Source organism: Ambystoma mexicanum, unplaced genomic scaffold (assembly GCF_040938575.1).
Source record: "Ambystoma mexicanum isolate Mex_15411 unplaced genomic scaffold, UKY_AmexF1_1 Mex_scaf38, whole genome shotgun sequence".
Classification (NCBI taxonomy): domain Eukaryota; kingdom Metazoa; phylum Chordata; class Amphibia; order Caudata; family Ambystomatidae; genus Ambystoma; species Ambystoma mexicanum.
In genome coordinates, this window is record NW_027182453.1 from 561,984 (window position 1) to 582,936 (window position 20,953).

At 46.1% G+C, this 20,953-nt stretch overlaps 1 pseudogene; it reads left to right on the forward strand.

The window, feature by feature from the left end:
• Window positions 1-712: 712 nt before the first annotated feature.
• Window positions 713-20,953, forward strand: part of LOC138559113 (zinc finger protein 585A-like) — a 258,465-nt pseudogene continuing 238,224 nt past the window's right edge.

The window sequence follows — 20,953 nt, forward strand, 5'->3', positions numbered from 1 at the left end:
TTCATCCTTCTTCAAGACTTTCAACAGCACTGACACCACCGTCAACACATCAACAACATCAGGAAGTGATTCCTCGGACACAGACTCTACCTATCATGAAGAGGAAGGGGACGCGGATGACAGTGGCAGTGAAAGCGACAGCACACTGGTAAAATCAGCCCCACCGGTGCGTAGCCCATCCAAGAGGGTCGTTCGCAGACCCATTAGATGGATCGAAGAGTCCAACTGAACACCGTCGAAGTGTTTGTTTAAGGAGGGGGAAGATGTAATGTCCTACCTCCATTTCCATTACATGCTCAGAGGAAGAGTCCTCTGTCAATGATGGTGAAAAGTGGGCTGCGCCCCACGTGGTGTGGGAGGCGGGGTTACCGCGCTGAGAGCGGCACTTCGTGGAATAATAAAGAAGATTTCAGACGTGCCTCGCCTCTGCCTCTGTTTCATTGTGTGCTCTGGCCAGTAACGATTCATTGAGTTATATGCTGCGAACCTGTATGCCTGTTCCCACCTACAACACTTGCCAGGATCCCTTCGCTTATGTGCGCATGCGCACTGTTCCTCTAAACCTACTTGCCACCGTTCTCGTCTAAAGCTTGGCTTCTGTGCACATGCGCACTGTGCTTCTACAGCTACTTGCCAGGCTCAATGCAGACAGAGTGCTTTTGTGCACATGCACATTGTTCTTCTATAACTACTTGCCAGGTTCACATCTAAAGCTTGGCTTCTGTGCACATGCGCACTGTGCTTCTACGGCTACTTGCCAGGCTCCCTGCAGACAGACTGCTTCTCTGCACATGCGCAGTATGAACTCTTACCCGCGCTGTATTTGCGGCCCATCAGATTGGAGACCCAGGGCCATCTTTTTTGCCTCGAGCCCTCTTCTTCGTTTCTGGAGTTTTTCCCGCCTTTGGACCTCGTGATGACATGAGAGAGGTGAGAGGTTTTTGAATCCCTGACTGTAGCTTGGGTCCTTTAGAACGGAGGACGTGGCAATTGATCCTTCACAACGCTGGGCATTTGGCATGGCAATTGTGCTAGCAGTGGGCTCGCAGGCAGTACTGAGAACTGGTGCAGGAGCCTTGCAATCATTGTGTATGGCATTTGTCATGGCAATTGTGCTAGCAGTGGGCTCGCAGGCAGTACTGAGAACTGGTGCAGGAGCCTTGCAATCATTGTGTATGGCATTTGTCATGGCAATTGTGCCAGCAGTGGGCTCGGAGGCAGTACTGAGAACTGGTGCAGGAGCCTTGCAATCATTAGGTATGGCATTTGGCATGGCAATTGTGCTAGCAGTGGGCTCACAGGCAGCACTGAGAACTGGTGCAGGAGCCTTGCAATCATTAGGTATGGCATTTGGCATGGCAATTTTACTAGCAGAGGGCTCGGAGGCAGTTCTGAGAACTGTTGCAGAATCTTTTCAATCATTAGCCGTAGGAGCATTACAATCACTAGGTATGGCATTTGTCATGGCAATTGTGCCAGCAGTGGGCTCACGGGCAGTACTGAGAACTGGTGCAGGAGCTTTGCAATCATTAGGTATGGCATTTGTCATGGCAATTGTGCCAGCAGTGGGCTCGCAGGCAGTACTGAGAACTGGTGCAGGAACTTTGCAATCATTAGGCGCAGGAGCATTACAATCATTGGGTAGGCATTTGGGATGGCAATTGTGCTAGCAGTGGGCTCGGAGGCAGTACTGAGAACTGGTGCAGGAGCTTTGCAATCATTAGGTATGGCATTTGTCATGGCAATTGTGCCAGCAGTGGGCTCGCAGGCAGTACTGAGAACTGGTGCAGGAGCATGGCAATCATTAGGCACAGGAGCATTACAGTCATTAGGTATGGCATTTGGGATGGCAATTGTGCTAGCAGTGGGCTCGGAGGCAGTACTGAGAACTGGTGCAGGAGCTTTGCAATCATTAGGTATGGCATTTGTCATGGCAATTGTGCCAGCAGTGGGCTCGCAGGCAGTACTGAGAACTGGTGCAGGAGCTTTGCAATCATTATTTATGGCATTTGGCATGGCAATTGTGCTAGCAGTGGGCTCTAAGGCAGTACTGAGAACTGGTGCAGGAGCATTACAATCATTAGGTATGTTATTTGGCATGGCAATTGTACTAGTGTAAGTGAGAGGCCCCTAAAAATACAGTTAATTCTCCCAACGGAGTCAGTAAAAACGCACCCCAGGAGGGAATGAGACCAAGACCAAGTGTTGGTGGCATCAAAGGTTTTATCTAAAATAGGGCAAGCAGAATCTATTCTGCTTACACCAAGAGCGCTCTGCAGAAAACATGTTACAATTCAATTATATACAACAAAATCATCATCGAGCTGAGGGAAGGCCTAGGGGGCACATGAACAGTTGGGATTGGTTGCTAAGAGCGACACCTATAGGTGCCATAGGGTCAGTATTTGGTTGGCTTGAGGGCACGTGTTGAGACAATGACGTATCCTAGGTCAATCGGTCAGCTGGGCTCATCGGATTGGCATGTGGAGTGGCGAGTTGTTGCGGTGTTGCATATTAAATAACCATTTAACATTTGCCCTTGTGGCCACACATTCCCATTTATTCACTACCATAATTAGCTTGTCCTGCGAGCTCAAAGACCTGTGATTTAAACACTTATACAAGCGTGGTTCAAATGCAGGTTAATTTACTATTGGGCCTAGGTTAAGATTCTTCCATTGAATGCAGCGCTTAACCTGTTCAGACAATTTCAGAATATACTGACTACGGGGCAGAGCTCTTGGGGTCATTGTATGGTCTGGGATGTCCATCTGATAAACAACAAATAGGGCTCTAAATCTATGGGCCTCATTACACGGATGGCGGAGAACCATGGTGCTTATAGCGCCATTGGTTCATGCCGGTAACATACCGGCACCGCCTTGGCGGAAAGGGGAATTACCGCCCCATTCCAAGGTTGGCGGGGCGGTAATTCCCCCTTCCACCATTGCCCTTCCTCATTCCCATTTTTGCCCCATAGGGCTCAATGGGAATGGGGAAGGCGCTAATTACGGTATCGCAAATTGCGGTACCGTAATTAGCTCCCTGGGTCCCTTTGCGGGTTGGTTTTTAACGCCTGCAAAAAGCAGGCGTTAAATCCCCCAAACCGCAAAGGGACCTCGTAGTAAGGCGGTAAGGATTTACCGGTACCGGTATTTTACCGGTACCGGTAAATCCTTACCGCCATCCGTGTAATGAGGCCCTATGACTTAAACAAATGGGTCACAAGAGGCGCATACCATCATGGGCATATATTTCATTGTGGGGGTTTAGTGGCTGCTTGTCCAAACATCATTAAATCTCTGCTAACCTGTCTTGACACCATCAAGGGTAGCGGAGAATTGAAACCTCTTTGCAGTATAGTTCCTCGTTGCACAAAGAAACGAGGCCTTCAGATCTTACCTACAGGCCTTTACACGCGGCTTACTATATTACATTTAGGTTATACTGATTTAGAAGATACTATGGGCCTGATTACGACCCTGGCGCTGACGGAATGAAGGGGGCCGGTACGGGACTGGCCCCCTTCATTCCGTCAGGGCCGATTACGAGGTTCCCTTTGCGGGACCCGCGAGGGGAAGAGGGAGATAACAACGGGACACTTGTAATGTGCCCGTTGTTACCTCCCTCCCCATTCCCATTGATCCCTATCGGGGCACAAATGGGAATGGCGAATGGTTCCTGCAAGGAGGAATTACCGGGTCCTCCTATGTCGGAATGGCCCGGTTATTCCTCATTGCAGGAACCCGGTAATGGAGCCCGGTTTGGAAGCAGCCATGGAGCTAATGGCTCCATGGCTACCTCCAAACTCGTAATGAGGCCCTATGTTTTCTATCTGGCTAAATATTCTCACCGTAACAAAAAACTCCTCAAGAAATTAAAAACATGTGTTTGAATCAGCGTTCATCTTTCATTAAATGCAGTTCATGGCTCTGGGTCTGTGCATGCAGCCTCAGCAGATGTAACTTGGCGAGAGTGATTAGCTGCTGTATTACGTTTACACGATATCGTACATATATTTACATTGGAACTTATGAAAATGAGGTAGCTTAGCGCTGGCGTGTACAGTATTATACTGGTTATGCATTGTTCTGTTGCAATCTATTTCTATGAGCATTTTTGTACCATATGTTAATATACATCACACTTTCATTATTAAGCTTAACATAAGAACTTCTGGTCACACATTTATGCTATATTGTTCACTTGTACACACATTGCCCCATTATTGAGTTTACATGATTTCACATGCAAAAAAGCACGTTGGCTCTGTCCTCATTAAGGCGTGAACGATCAAACGGACTCAAGGGTCACTTATTGCTGTTGACTCTGTTTTAAGGGGTATGGTGATTATGTTCTTTATGGCCAGGGTCTGTTGGGTGTGGGGGCAGGTTTATAGAGACGGATGGCTTTTGCCCTGGACCCTGCTCAGGGCTGTATCTGGATCAGTGAAGTGAGACGGAAGACAGACGATACAGTGTGAATTTTGTTGCATTCTCGCAGCTAGTCTCTCATGGGAAACGTACAACTGCAGAGACGGCAAGGGGAGGAGGTGCGGGAGGAACTTGCTCACTGTGCGCGCCTGGCTGGGAGAGCTGCAGGCCTACGTTGAAACATGACAACTATCCTACCATTACAAAATGGAGTCGGTGGCTTACAAAATGGAGTCTCGTTCAACTCTGGTCTCACACTATTACAAGGGGGGGTCACAGTTCCTGAGGGTATTCCCGCAAGAGTGCTCCGAGGCCGGGTCCCTGGACCCAAAGCAACCACAACTGGGTCTACCCAGTAAGTGTAGGAATGGGGGCAAGGGGGTTCAGAATGTCCTCTTCTTCCACTCATTCCCCCTTTCGTTACTTAAGTAACGAATATTCTAACTGCTCCAATCTTTTACGTTCTTCTTCTAATGCCACTGCTTCATCCCATGCAGGTGTCCTCTTTATTGGCATCCATGCTCTGCATACCGCTCGGAGGCTTTACCCCCTTCTAGCATACTCATCTGGGGTACAGGTCATATAAATACACCCTCCAAGTCCACCCATACTTCCTTGTACCATTGTAACTCTCTAGGCTCCTTTATGGTTGTGTGAATTATCCACTCTGTGCCCTGTGTTGTATATAGCTTTCATTCTATATTTGGGCTCCAAATTATCTATTGTACTTCTGCCTCATGTTTGATTTGCGCCACTCTATTCGCGCTCTGAAACACTTGTGTACGAGCGCGATACAGATAAAATATCATATCATATATCCATTTGCACGGCCCATTGTTACCATCATCAGCGCACCATTAGGTACTGCATTTGCGCAGCATCAGAGTCCTAATTGGCACACAAAAAATGAGCAAAAAACGATGAGTGGTATGAGAAGTTTCATGGTCATTCCTAGCCAGGAAGGTACCCAGGAGAAAACATCAAACCAAGTGCTGGGCTGTGCCCCTCCTTCGTCCTTCATACGCTCTCCGAAGTCATGCACTGCTGCTATCTCATGTGAGAGGTACCCGTTCTCTGCGTCTCCAGAAGGTACAAATGTGCAACATGCGCCTCCCATTTTTCGGCAAACACCTCCATCGATTGCTGTTAACAGGTCTAGCACATACCTGTTCTGCATGGTCATTAATCACAGGGCTCGAAGTTCCACTTTGATGTCATTAAACCCTTCTTCAGTGTCGTTGGCCAATTAGATGAGCTCCCACCATCTGATTTGGAGCCACTTGGCATTCGCTCTTGCCTGGATGCTAGGAATGAGGGACGCAAAGAATGTCTCGACAGAGCTGAACAGCTGGAATCGATCTGGTATTTGGGGCAGGAGCTCTGATGATATGGCAGAGATATAATTTGATGATCGTTTCTTCCTCTGCATTGGATTTTGTGCACCTTCCTCCTCTATGGTATACACGGGAGCTGTTTCATGTGGCGTGGGTGACATTTTGTTTGGGGCCACCACGTGTGTGCTTCCTCCGTGGATGTGGCTTTCTGGGATCACCTTTCGGGCGGAATGCAGCGTTGCCAATGAGCATGTGCCTCTCCATGATTGGGGGAGATGCAGGTATGCCATGTTGCCGCAAACCCAGTATGTATCCATCATTGCAGCCGTTCCTTTCTTCATGTCCTGTATTATGAGAGTTTTCTTGCAGTTTTTATTTTCCCCCATATCCTTTTTCCCTTCCCCACGGAAACAAAGTTCGTAAGAAATGTCTTTTTGTAGTTTAAAGGGTTTCTCGATGGCGGTGACCCAAGTGAGCTTTTTTATGTGTTCAGTCCATGTAGGAGCGCATGTTCTCTGTACCCATGACAGCTTTTCTTCAGACAACCCTCCCAGCGCCTCCGCTTTGCATAGTACTTCTTTGTTTTGCAATTTATTGTCCGCATGAAATGTCCCTTTTATCACCAGGAAAGGCTCTTTTACACAAACTATTCCTTGCAGCCGGGAATAACATGTCCGCTCATTCTGCAATAGTTCAAATGAAACTGTGTGCACTTGAAAAGTATTTTTGATTCAACATAGTGCAATATGTAGGAGACACTGAGCCTCTGCAAATGGTACTTCTTGGGGCAATAGAACCTTTGGGGTACCTGAGGCATGAGGTGTAAGTGAGCATACGTAGCAACTTTCGTTAGTTGCTTGCTTTGCCGTGTTGCTCATGTCAGCATACCATTTGTTTGTCTGGTGGGGGTTGCTGGGGATCATCAACTGTGTCTAAGCCGAATTTATAATGCTCTTTCCATTTTTCCTGTTGTTTCCCTCTTCTTCCTTCTGAGCCCACCTCCCCCGTTTCCCTGGGCCTGCTTGCCACCCTCCTCGCCTTCCCGTCTTGTACATACATTATAGTCGGTGATGGTCATGCGTTTGTTATCCCTACTCCCTTCTCTGATGGTTGTGTTTCCTGATGTTGCAGTTTCTGAAACTGGCATGGTCGTTGGGTATGGGTGATTCTGAACCCACATGAGTTCTGAAGGAGTTCTGTCATTCATTGTGATGGTTCGTGGAATACACAAACCTTGGGACAACGGACGAGATGTACCGCGTCCATTTTACTCATCCAACATGGAGAATCCCATTGCGGCAAGTTACGGTATAGCCGATGGGCCACATGAGGAAGAGGCTGTAGCCACGCCCCCAGACTGGCGAGCAGTACATCCGTATCCAGCGCCTGCACATCGGCACGTTGCTACTCTCTTTCCAGAGTCAAGCCGCGCTTCGCAGACGTAAGTACGCACTCGTACCTGCAGCCTTTCCACTTCTTTCCTCGTACAGCTAAGTGGTTGTCCTGTGTCTGTTTCTCTGCTCCTACTTATTATTGAAACTCCCTTACGGTTCGCTTTAGGCAATCATCTGATCGCGGCTTAGATCCTCCGCCTTCTTCTCTGCTTTCTGTGGAATCCGAGGAGTCACTCTCTTTGCTTGACGATCCTTCTTCCAAGGATTCTAGGACGCAGGTCTTGGTACGATCTTTGATAAAGAAGTCAGATTTCTTTCAGTGGCATTTCCTTTGCTTTACCCAGGATTTTTCCATTCATCACAATCTCCTTTCTTTAGGATTCCTTCATCTCTTTACACGGGACATTACGCTGCCTACTTCTTCCCAGTACTAGCAGGGGTCAGTATCTCTTTCAGGAGGTAAGCTAGGTTACTTTCCTTCTCAGTTAACAAGGTCAGGATTGTGAGGGGAAAGACTAAGGGCCTCATCACGACTTTGGCGGTAACCCTTAAATCCGGCAGTCACGCTATTACCGCCGGATTTAAGGGTCTGCCAAATCAGGACTTCGACGGATTTTGCCCCAGCTCTTGGCTGGGGGGAAATCCGCCGAAAATTCGTGCTATTACCGCCGGCGGGAAATCCGCTGGTGGTAAGAGCGCAGATTTTCCCCATTGAGCCCAATGGGGAATGGGGCATTCCCGAATGGGCTCAATGGGGAATGAGGAATTCCATTATTGCCAAGCTCGTGATCCGGCGCTATTAGCACCGGGGACTTCGACGGTAGGGCTAATACCGCCGGCGGTCATACCGCCGGCGTTACCGCCAAAGTCGTGATCAGGTCCTAAGTCTAATTTTCTTTACACTTTGTTAGGCTTTGCAACTATTCCCCCTGTTTTCTCCAAAACTGCCACCCAGGAACTTAATCCTCCGGTCTTCCGGGCCTGATTTAGGTGTTCCTAGGGTAAGCCTTTTATCCTCTTTGGTCTGTAACATCTATCCTTTGTGTCATTAATTCCTCTCTGTGTCTACTTGCGCCTAGCACTTATAGAGCTTGGAGGAGATTGGGAAGTTCAACCGAAGGAGCTGATTATTCTCCACCAAAAACACCTTCAGGGAGCAGTCTTCAGGAAACTACGCTCTCTAGCAGCCCTTCACAGGGTTTTTCCCCGTAAGGGGTTTTTCCCTGGAGGCTCCACCACTGTCGGACTCTCCGAAGTCGGATGGTGGAGGGGTTTCTAGGTATTTTCCCACTACTCCAGAAGGTTACCGAACCATCGATCCCAAAGAAGAGAGAGGTAGGAGTTTTGTTTACCTGTATTTGAGTCTGAGTACATGTAATGATTTTGAAATATCACCGTTAGCAACGCCAAAAAAAGATAGGAACGAGAACAGTACTCAAACTCGAATACGGTTTCAGAAAACTCATTGATTCTAAAATGGATCAACAAATACAGCAATTGATAGCGGCAGTTCAGTCACTTACATCCGAGGTTCAAACTCTTAAACAGGAAAATGCCATGTTACTACAGAACCAACAGCAGGCTGCACAGCAAAACCAACAGCAGACAGCTCAGCTAGCAGCCGCCCAACAAGCCATAACAAACCGATCCCCCCACTGTTCGGAGGTGCCTCCTGGGCCTCTGTCGGGAGGTCAGTTTGACGGAAATCCACATAAAGTCAAAGAGTTCTTAGATGCCTGTACCATCCAATTTGCATTCAAGGGTGCCTATTTTCACACAGAGACTGCGTTGGTTACATGATTTCGCAGATGACCATTCCTGCATTGGCTTGGGCAACCCCATTGGTCACCTCCAATAATCCGATCTTGGATTCACACACAGCCTTTTGCAATAGCATAAGAACGATGTTCGGGCGACACGAGATACGGGTCGTGTCCCAAGAACATCTATTAGATCTGAAACAAGGAAATCTAAACATTTTAGCATACATCACCAAATTCAAGCAGATGGCTAGTGAAACTACCTGGTCGGACGATGCACAGGTCACACTGTTTCAAAGAGGACTGTCCGAAGAATTGAAAGATGAAGTATCACGGATACCCAGACCCGCATCATTGTCTGAATTTATTGCATTGGTGATGCAGATTGATTACCGTCTCAAAGAACGGATCAGTGTGCGAAGAAAGGGAGTGAGCGAAGAAAGGGAAGAACCCAACGCCCCTTTACTCCAGCATCCTCATCCAATAAAGCCAGCACCTCAGAAGAGCCCATGCAATTGGGTACCACTGCTAGGGGTCCATTATCTTCAGACGAAAGGTTGAGGAGGAGAACCCAGGGTCTGTGTATGTATTGTGGGGCGAATACCCATTCAGTTCAGGAATGTGCCATCGCTCCTCCAAGAAGGTCGGGAAACGCCAACGCCCGACCGTAGGAGGAACCACAGTTCGGGAACCCACTACCTCAAGTGGTTCCTCAAACAAGATACAGAATTCCATGTGTACAGGGACTCCTCATTCATTCATGATGGTTCTTCAAGTCACTCTAAGTTTCGGGAATCAGAATGGCCTTGAAGTTTCCGCTCTGATTGATTGCGGAGCTGCGGGCAATTTTATTGATGATCTATGGGCCACCCAGAATAATCTTCCACGATCTAATAAACTAGAAGCCATACCGGTCGAAAGTGTGGATGGGAGTCCTCTTATTTCAGGCCCCATAATCGGTCAAACCGGGTCACTGATCATGTCCATAGCAAACCATCACGAAATTATTTCGATGGACATCATCAGAGCCGCTCACTATCCCATCATTTTAGGGTTACCTTGGTTACGTAGGCATAACCCTTTCATCAATTGGTCTGCCGGGTCTTTCTTCCTAGGCTCCGAGTTTTGTCTGGCTCATTGTATTAAGGAGAAGGGACTCCCCCTGACCAAATCTTGTACTACTCTGAAAGATCCTAAAACAACAACTATCCTTAATTGCATATCTGGACTTCCCACCATATACAATCAATTTGCAGAGGTATTTTCCACATCCGAATATTCTCAGTTACCGCCTCACAGAAGAGATGACTGCGCCATTGAGTTAGTACCCCAACAACCACTGCCATTTGGGAGAATGTACATTCTTTCCGCTCTCGAGAAAGAGGTTCTGCAGGAATATTTACACACTAACCTAAAGAATGGATTGATTACCGAGTCCACGTCCCCAGCAGCGGCATCGCTATTTTTTATTCCTAAAAAGAATACCCACGAGCTTAGGCCCTGTATCGATTACAGGGGATTGAACAAGATAACCATTCCTGATAAATATCCCATGCCATTAATTCCGGATATTCTTGAGGCAGTCAAACGAGCCACAGTGTACACAAAATTGGATCTAAAAGGTGCTTATCATCTGATTAGAATAAGACAAGGAGACGAATGGAAGACAGCTTTTAGGACCCCATTCGGGCATTTTCAATATCAGGTAATGCCTTTTGGGCTATCCAATGCCCCCGCCGTATTCCAGAGATTCATGGACCATATGTTTGCAGACCTACTTTTACAGTCCGTCATTGTCTACCTCGACGATATTCTGGTATTCTCTTAAACTGTCATCGAGCATGAATCCCAGGTAAGAGAAGTACTCAAGAGGCTTAGCCAAAACCATCTTTTCTGCAATCTGGAGAAGTGTTTGTTTCACCAACCCACTGTGACCTATTTAGGGTACATTCTATCAGCCCAAGGAATTGCTATGGACCCTGAAAAGGTTTTGGCTGTGAAAGATTGGCCTACTCCGGTGTCATGCAAAGATATTCAAAGATTTGTCGGGTTTTCAAACTTCTACCGAAGGTTTATTCCTAATTCTTCCGCCCTGACACAACCTTTAACTAACTTGCTCAAGAAGGGAGTGACGTTCTTGTGGACCGAACAGACTCAAAAAGTCTTTGATGAATTAAAAACCAGATTTACCACTGCACCTATATTGATGAATACAGACCAATCACGTCCTTTCCTCTTGTGGACAGATGCATCCCAATTTGCCTTGGGAGCAGTATTACTACAAAAAGATGATCAGAGTCAGGAACGTCCTATCGCATATCTATCAAAGACCCTTGCACCTGCTGAGCTGAATTATACGGTGCTGGAAAAAGAATTGTTGGCGATAAATCGGGCATTTGAGGAATGGAGACGCCTCCTGCTGGGAGCATGGTACCCTGTGGAAGTTAGAACCGATCAGCAGATTGTTGTCAGGGACATCAATCTGCTGAAAAGGCACTCAAAGACTCCCAGCTGAGGGTGAAGAAGTTTGTAGATCGGAATCGAACCCCGGCTCCAATCCTGAACCCGGGAGACTGGGTATGGCTGTCTTCTCGCTTTCTGCCTCGTCATTTACGACCATCGAAACTCTCTCCAAGATACATGGGTCCCTTTCGAGTTTTGGGAAAGATTGGAGCAGCTGCCTTCAAACTCCGATTACCCAAGACCTGGTCTCGCATCCATCCAGTTTTTCATATATCCCAATTGAAGCCGGACCAACGGAGTTCTTTCCATCCTCATATTTCCGCACGTCCAGATCCCATTTCATCATCTACTGGTCCGGAATATGAAGTTTCCGGTATCTGTGACTCTCGTTACCATCATGGAAAGTTACAATACTTAGTAGATTGGAAGGGTTACACTCCCGCCGACAGGACTTGGGAATCCGAGGCTGCAGTACATGCTCCCAAACTGGTAAAACAGTTCTATCTGAAACATCCGGACAAACCGGGGGCGGGGGAACACCCCTAAAAGGGGGCATTACTGTGATGGTTCGTGGAATACACGAACCTTGGGACAACGGACGAGATGTACCGCGTCCATTTTACTCATCCAACATGGAGAATAACCTCAGAATTCCCCAATATGCTCAAACTTGCAATAGCAGACAAGCGAGATGGGCTCATTTTTTTCCCCCCTTTCAGATTACCTTTTCCTTTATCCCGGGGAAATACAACTTGCAGGCAGATGCATTATCCCGGAAGGATCACTCTCCTCCTGAACCTTTTAGATCTGAACCCATTTTTCCGTATCTGGCAGCGGAATTGACAAAACCATCAGATTTTCTGGAGCACCTGAAACTTCAATCAGGAAGAGTCAGACTAGACAAACTTTCAAAGTCCCAACAAAAGTCCTTGACAAAGAAGGATGGAATCTATTTCCATTATCAGCAGATATACGTACCTACTAAGAGTCTTCAAAAGGAGGTATTGAGGATGAGTCACGATGGAAAGACAGCAGGACATCGAGGTGTCTCAACCACACAAGAATTAATTTCTCGTCATTTTTGGTGGCCATACTGGAGAGAAGACATACGACAATACATCCAATCCTGCCCCATTTGTCTTCACACAAAAAGACCTAAACACTTTCCTTAAAGGAGTTTAGTACAGATGCCGATACCGACAAGACCCTGGCAGATTATTTCTACAGACTTTGTGGTAGATCACCCTCCATCTGGAGGTCACACCACGATAATGTTAACCATTGACACCTTCACAAAATTGGCACATTTTGAGCCTTTCTGGAGTCTTCCCACAGCCGCTCGAATGGCTCAGACTTTTATCACCCGAATTTTTACGCTCCATGGGCTTCCAGAAACTATAATTTCAGACAGAGGCTCTCAGTACACTTCTCGGTACTGGAAACAAATCTGTAAGATCTTGGGGATAACACGAGTATTGAGCTCCGGGTTTCACCCTCAAACTAATGGCCAAACGGAAAGACTAAATCAAACCCTTGAAGGATATCTGCAGAGTTATATTCCCGCGGTCCAAGACAACTGGTTGGAGTTATTACCTAAAGCAGAATTTGCATATAATAACTCCCATCACTCTACAATCAACGCCTCACCATTTTTTTTGTACTTATGGTTTCCATCCTACGTCCTTTCCCAAGACTGGACTAACAGATAGCAAATTCCCAGATGTGAACCATCTAATGCAACAGATTTGTCAGGGACATCAATCTGCTGAAAAGGCACTCAAAGACTCCCAGCTGAGGGTGAAGAAGTTTGCAGATCGGAATCGAACCCCGGCTCCAATCCTGAACCCAGGAGACTGGGTATGGCTGTCTTCTCGCTTTCTGCCTCGTCATTTACGACCATCGAAACTCTCTCCAAGATACATGGGTCCCTTTCGAGTTTTGGGAAAGATTGGAGCAGCTGCCTTCAAACTCCGATTACCCAAGACCTGGTCTCGCATCCATCCAGTTTTTCATATATCCCAATTGAAGCCGGACCAACGGAGTTCTTTCCATCCTCATATTTCCGCACGTCCAGATCCCATTTCATCATCTACTGGTCCGGAATATGAAGTTTCTGGTATCTGTGACTCTCGTTACCATCATGGAAAGTTACAATACTTAGTAGATTGGAAGGGTTACACTCCCGCCGACCGGACTTGGGAATCCGAGGCTGCAGTACATGCTCCCAAACTGGTAAAACAGTTCTATCTGAAACATCCGGACAAACCAGGGGGGGGGGAACACCCCTAAAAGGGGGCATTACTGTGATGGCTCGTGGAATACATGAACCTTGGGACAACAGACGAGATGTACCGCGTCCATTTTACTCATCCAACATGGAGAATCCCACTGCGGCAAGTTACGGTATAGCCGATGGGCCACATGAGGAAGAGGCTGTAGCCACGTTCCCAGACTGGCGAGCAGTACTTCCGTATCCAGCAGCTGCACATCGGCGCGTTGCTACTCTCTTTCCAGAGTCAAGCCGCGCTTTGCAGATGTAAGTACGCACTCGTACCTGCAGCCTTTCCACTTCTTTCCTCGTACAGCTAAGTGGTTGTCCTGTGTCTGTTTCTCTGCTCCTACGTATTATTGAAACTCCCTTATGGTTCACTTTAGGCAATCATCTGATCGCGGTTTAGATCCTCCGCCTGTAACGCTCACCTGACTCCCACGGAGGCGCTGGTCTGGTTTGCGCTGCTGTGACCTCTTCTAAGGTGATGCGCAGGGTTCGGAAGACGGACTGGACCGGGCCCCCAAATCTGGCTTGTCTGGCTCGCAGAAGTATCCTTCTGTAGGCGAAAATAGGGGATTAACTGTCTGCGGTGTAATGCAATCGGCCTCCCACTTTCCCCTCTCGCCCTCCTCGAAACCTTTCTGTGATTCCCCGTAGCGTCTCACCTTAGGATTTGGAAGGACGAGCTCTCCATCCTGCTTCTGATGCAGGGGCGCGTTGGTATCCAGTTACTTCACTGGATTTTCGGATTGGTGAGAACCAAACTTGCTTGGCTTCCAGGTAAGTTTTTTTTTGATAAGAGGTTCCCCTTGTGTCCATGCATTAATGTACTAATGCTAGTGTCTTTTTCCCCATAGGGGCCGGGGTACGGAATGCCGGGGAACAGGCACCGACCCGAGATGAGAGGTGAAATCCTTGTAGAAATCAGGTAAGTCTTTAATGAGCGTTTTTTGGTAATGTCTTTTCATTCGCTCATTAACGCTAATGTCTCTTTTTCCCCTTAGGGGCCGGGGTCCGGAAATGCCAGGATGCGGCGCGGACCCGAAATGAAGAGGGAATGAATCAACAGGTAAGTCTTAACATGGAGATTTAGCTTTCCTTATTCCCTTCTCTCTCTCACCTTTTGTTCTTGTCTTTATTCTCCCTAGGCGCTGGGGCGTGACTGCGAATCCGGGTGATCGCTGCTGAACATGGAGGCGCCCTGTAAAGGTGAGTGGAATGCGGCGCTGCAGCGATCGACGCGATGAGCTTTTAAATAAAAGTCTTCCTTTTCAGGATTATCGGCGAGATGTCTCCGGGATGCGGATTTAGCAGGTAAGGACTTTTCCTTCTTCTGTTCTCTTCTTCTCTTCCTTTGCAGGTGATCCAGGATGCTGGCAGGCGTGGCAGAAGTCAGGATGCAGGAGCAGACACGGTGAGCGTCCAGCTGCTAGATGCAGAACAACACGAAGCACGTGTGGCTGTTCGGGTGGGGTTTAAATAGCCTTGGAAGAAGTTCCAGGTATGTATCCTTCCTCCAATCAGGTATGTATCCTTCCCCGACCATGCCCGGATGGTAAATTAGTCCCACAGGTAAAGTAGTGCCTTTCAGGCCTCAAGGAGGCCGGGATCCTGCAGCATGGTCTGCATCAGGTAAGTGCACCCAAGCACTCCCATAATGAGCCTGGCGCCTATGGCGCCAGGACTGATGTCTTTTATGAGCCTGGCGCCATAGGCGGCAGGACACTGTCCAAAGGGCCCCTATATGGGGTTGCTGGGTCCTTCCTTGGGGACTGGATGTCCGCTTTCGGGGACGCAGGGCTTGAACCGGCTCCCCGGGAGCGGGCATCATGACACCGCCTTTTTCTCTGCTTTCCGTGGAATCCGAGGAGTCCCTGTCTTTACGAGACGATCCTTCTTCCAAGGATTCTAGGACGCAGGTCTTGGTACGATCTTTGATAAAGAAGTCAGATTTCTTTCAGTGGCATTTCCTTTGCTTTACCCAGGATTTTTCCATTCATCACAATCTCCTTTCTTTAGGATTCCTTCATCTCTTTACACGGGCCAGTACGCTGCCTACTTCTTCCCAGTACTAGCAGGGGGTATCTCCTTCAGGAGGTAAGCTAAGTTACTTTCCTTCTCAGTTAACAAGATCAGGATTGGGAGGGGAAAGTCTAATTTTCTTTACACTTTGTTAGGCTTTGCAACTATTCCCCCTGTTTTCTCCAAAACTGCCATCCAGGAAATTAACCCTCCGGTCTTCCGGGCCTGATTTAGGTGTTCCTAGGGTAAGCCTTTTATCCTCTCTTTGGGTCTGTAACATCTATCCTTCGTGTCATTAATTCCTCTCTGTGTCTACTTGGGCCTAGCACTTATAGAGCTTGGAGGAGATTGGGAAGTTCAACCGAAGGAGCTGATTATTCTCCACCAAAAACACCTTCAGGGAGCAGTCTTCAGGAAACTACGCTCTCTAGCAGCCCTTCACAGGGTTTTTTTTCCCCATAAGGGGTTTTTCCCTGGAGGCTCCACCACTGTCGGACTCTCCGAAGTCGGATGGTGGAGGGGTTTCTAGGTATTTTCCCACTACTCCAGAAGGTTACCGAACCATCGATCCCAAAGAAGAGAGAGGTAGGAGTTTTTTTTACCCGTATTTGAGTCTGAGTACATTCATTTACGTATAGGGTCAGTGGGGTGACTTGCATTGTTGTGATATTTGTGATATTGGTGGTGCTGTTATATTCAATCCCCATGGTTCCCGTGGGCCCATATTAACTTGACACCATCCCAAATTGGATGGGTCCCTTTCTTGATTGTTTTTATACCCACGCCCCCCTGGTTCACATCGATTGAAATATATGTGATAGTCCAATACAGGAACAGGCCAATTAACGTTGAAAAGAATACCAATGCACACACAAACCGCACGCATTCATATGAATAACTAGGATAAGCATATCTCCTTCATCTATTCCTATCCACACTATCATTTGCTGCTGCTGGGGCCTCGTCCATGCCCATTGTAGCTCCTGATAAATGAAATATAAGCATTCGTTAATCATGCACGTTACTCTTCCATCTTTTACACCTCATTTACCAGTGAATTAATTTCAGTTTTACGTTTTCATTTCTCATATGGTTAAGTATTATTATTTTATTTTTTTCGCGCATCCTTTCGTTTCTTTACCCCACACCTCAAGTCTGGGGGAGGGGAACCGAGGGAGACAATTCACTGTCAGTTGGAGTCGTCAACGAGGAAGGAAAACATTATTGTCACGTATATTTTCAATTGCATAATCAAAGAGGAAAAACAGAGAGAGAAGACATTTTATATTTATCTCATCTTGTCATAGACATTACTAGTACTTGTTGACACTATAGATTTATTTACATATCTTTATTTATTCTTTGTTTACTCTTAGTTTGTTCCTGGCACCTGTACTGTATTTCCACGTTTCCCACCCTCTCTGCCTGATTCATGGAATTATTTGCGTGAAAAACGCACATTTGCGCGGCTTTCTGCCCGAAAATCCCCATACTCCAAACAGGGATTTTTGGGCAGAAAGGCACGCAAATCTGCGTTTTTCACGCAAATAATTCCATGAATCAGACTGTCTATGTTTTTGCACTCTTCTCCTCCCTGTTACTTTTGTTCTCTATGCAGTCCGTGCTCCCATGAGCCCTACGAACATCTGTTAAGTGCACCCAATATTTCAGGCCCTGCACCTTGACAGCTGTAGGCGTGCAGTACCTTGTATGAACCATGGAACCTTGGCCCTTTCCACCTACGAACAAATCTCCTCACGTATACCATGTCACCTGTCATCAACTGGCAATCTGGACTATCAGTGGCTGGGGTCATTGTATCAGTGGTGTTTTCCTGTGTGAATGGTGGTGCTATTTGTTTGGCTATGGCTCGTGCTGCTCTTGTCAAGTTCCTAAGATACTCATGGAATTCTTCTCCCAGAACTCCTGCACTTTGGTGTGCGTCTGATTGCCTGCGCAAGGGTGAGTGGGCTGTGTGCACCCTTCTACCTGTCACAATTTCATGAGGTGACAGGTGGTGGTCCTTGCTAGGTTGGTTTCTCATTTCAAGAAGAGCAAGGGGTAAACAATACATGTTCTTATTTAAATTGGAGTTGCAAGTTAATGCTGGGTACTTGCACGAGGAGTCCATATCCTTGTATTTTTATTTTCTTTAGCTTCTTCTATATTCTTTGGCATATATTATGATGTTTATCTGTCGAGAGTATGGAAACATTCATACTTTTTATCAAAATGTTTTTGTTTTATGTTTCTCTTTCCTTTTTATGCAGTTGAGCAAGTTCTATGTAGTTATTTCATTTCTTCATTTGTCTTCAATTATATAATTTAATATTACATGGTTTTATGCTCTTTGTATTCTGTGTAAAAAGTCGAAATTTGTTTTGGCTAAGATGCACAATACAATAAAAAATAAATAAGAGAAATGCTCTGTTTATGGTGCAATGTATTTGTAATGTGTTTTTAAAGAATAGGTAAACTGGCCTAGTGGTAATGCAATAGCAGATTGTAGTTGGAGCAGTGTTTGGTGTCTAGTAGTAGTGGTTGGGAAAGAACAGTTCTTTATATGTAAGGTGAAGTGTTCTATATAGACACTTGGCCAGTATACACACGTGTGAGCAGGTGGGAATGGTGGCACTGTAAGAGGTGCAATGAGAAAGCTTGGAAAGTATGACGTGTTATATGGACTGAAAAAGGAAAAGTGCATATGTGCATTTACAGCAGCACTGTGTCTAACCTTTTTTCTAAAAAAGATAAAGCAGTGGCACTTAGTGTGTGGAAGTTTAATATGTTGACTGTACATGTAAGTAACTGGCCATCTTCTCTGGGCCTCTTTTCTCAGCCGGTTTCCATGGTTAAGGACCTGGGGTTTAAACGTACCTCATCTTTGTCCATGGAGGCACAGGTTGGCACTGCCACTTCCAGGTCAGGCTCCTGTGACGGGTCATTCCCTATATTCCAGTGCGCCTATGTACTGGATCGTTTGCAAGTTCTGCAGATTTTTGCCACGCGGCTGTCACATTTATCCGTAAACTCAGTTGGCTGCCAGTTGCCAAACGTGTTCAGTTCAAGGCCCTTTGCCTGGTCCTACATAATATGAAAATAAAACTAAAAGGGCAGGTCAATGAGAAAGAAAACTGTTTACATATTTTAATAATACAATCACATATATTAAACATGTTAAATGAGATATATTCAGAATATAATTTTTTAATAAAAAGCCAATTTATAGGCTAAACCTCAATTTGGAGCAAAGACAGAAGGCAAAGAAATGATACATCATGTTTCACAATCATTAAACACTTTTACAATAGATGTCTCTAGTATCTCTCTGTTATTCCACAGAGAAAACTCAACTCGACATGTTTCAGTTCTTAATGTCTTTTATACAGAACTTTCGTCAGGAGAAAAAAGTGTGCATCCAGTTCCTATTGTGCGTCCAGTTTGAGTAGAGATAAAACCACATACAATACACAACCTGTCCACCAGCTTTTTATGGCCGGGGGCAAAATACCTTATGGCTAAATGTCTGCCTTATATTCCGAGTCGTGCCTTGAGGTTGAAAATAATTTCCTTTGAGAATTAATAAAATATGTCCATAAGTAACAGAGATATAGAAGATTTGATGAACCTTGTGTCCATCCTTGAAGACATCATCAGTACTACATGCCACACAGCAAGTGACGTCGTGGAAAGTATTCCTCCATAGCTAGTTTCTGATGATATGACACCTGCCTCACATTTGCCTCACTGAAACTACCACAAAGTATATATTTTGTGCATATGATCTACACTACACATGCCACAACTGGAGCCAGTAATTTTTAGATGTCACCTGGAGTTTTCAATAACCTGAGTTGGTCAGGGGGCCACATGATGTATCTGACCCCTTCATAACCGGCCTCGGTTTTCTTAGGTTTTTTACTGGAATGCATTGTATCTAAGGGTTGCCAGAAAAATCTCCTCTAGTCGTGGATCTCTGACCCAATGCCTGCTTTAGACATCCAGATACTGCACTGGCCGTAGGCACAATTCTTATGTATTACAGCAGACACAAATGCAGTTCTACCATGATTAGGGACATGCATAACCAGGTGATTGTCATAAATGTCATCTTATTTGTGTCTAACATGCGTTTAGCTGAATGCATAAATATTTGCTGTTACGAAGGAAAAAAAGCATATACATTAGAAAAAGAATATCCATATCACAGGTGCTCCATGGTGTATAGGACAGGCCTACTGTGATGTTTCTTCTTCTCCAAGATTTAGGTAGCATAAACAGCACCTTCCTCGTATCCTTAAGCAAGGCTGCATTCCTCAGACAGTATGTACCTTAAATGGAGCCCTCCTGGTCTCAAGGTCTTCCTTGTCCTCAGAAGTGCTGGGGAGTTCACTAGCTAAGGTGGTTGGTGGCTGATCTTTCTCACTTCAGGAAAGTTGTTTCCTCAAATCAGAAGACAGACACTCATGGTTGCTTCTCATACTACACCGGCTCTCATGGAAGACTTTCAGAGCTGTGAAAGAAGATTGAGGAGGGTTTAAACTTAACTGCACATGTGGAGATAATGTTGCAATGAGGGCAGTTTTGTGATTCTATACTGTAATGCGCCGGATTCCAAATCGGCTCCCTTTTTTTAAGCATAACCTTGCGCTGATTATGCGATAGATCAGCAAGGGCTATTGCATCCCTCAAACCTCATTGTTTCATTAGAGTTATCCCGCTGTTATATCACATTTTATAATCTTTTGCTGGCAAAACACAGGTATACTCCTAGTGCAATAGTGATGTTTGGATTTGTAGGGGTGCCAAGATGGGTATTCAGGAAACATTTCAAAAGCCTTTTGGGGACCCGGATGGTTCTACTGATAAGCCCCAATTCATGTTGCAACCCATTACCCGGGGAACTAGTTGAGGGGGAACCCATGACCCTCCAAAGCCCTGAGTTTTGGAGGCTTTCCAAGCATCCACAGGGAGATGCCCCAAAACAATGAAGGATAACCGTGTTCATTTTGGACTCCATCACCTGGAGACACTTATCCAGGAGTTTTCCAAAATTGATGATAAAACCGAGAAGGAACTCTTAACCCATGGTTGCTTGCTTTGCCACCACATCTGCAGCCCCCTTCGTGAGGAAAGGCCAAACCCAAATACCTGTATTCATCCACCACCCCAATTAATGAGTTATCCAGGATCCATTAAAAGTTTGACTTTCCTTTGTTTTAAGAAGATTTGGTTTAAGACCATGCTTCAAAAAGTACTTATGAGAGTATTCTAA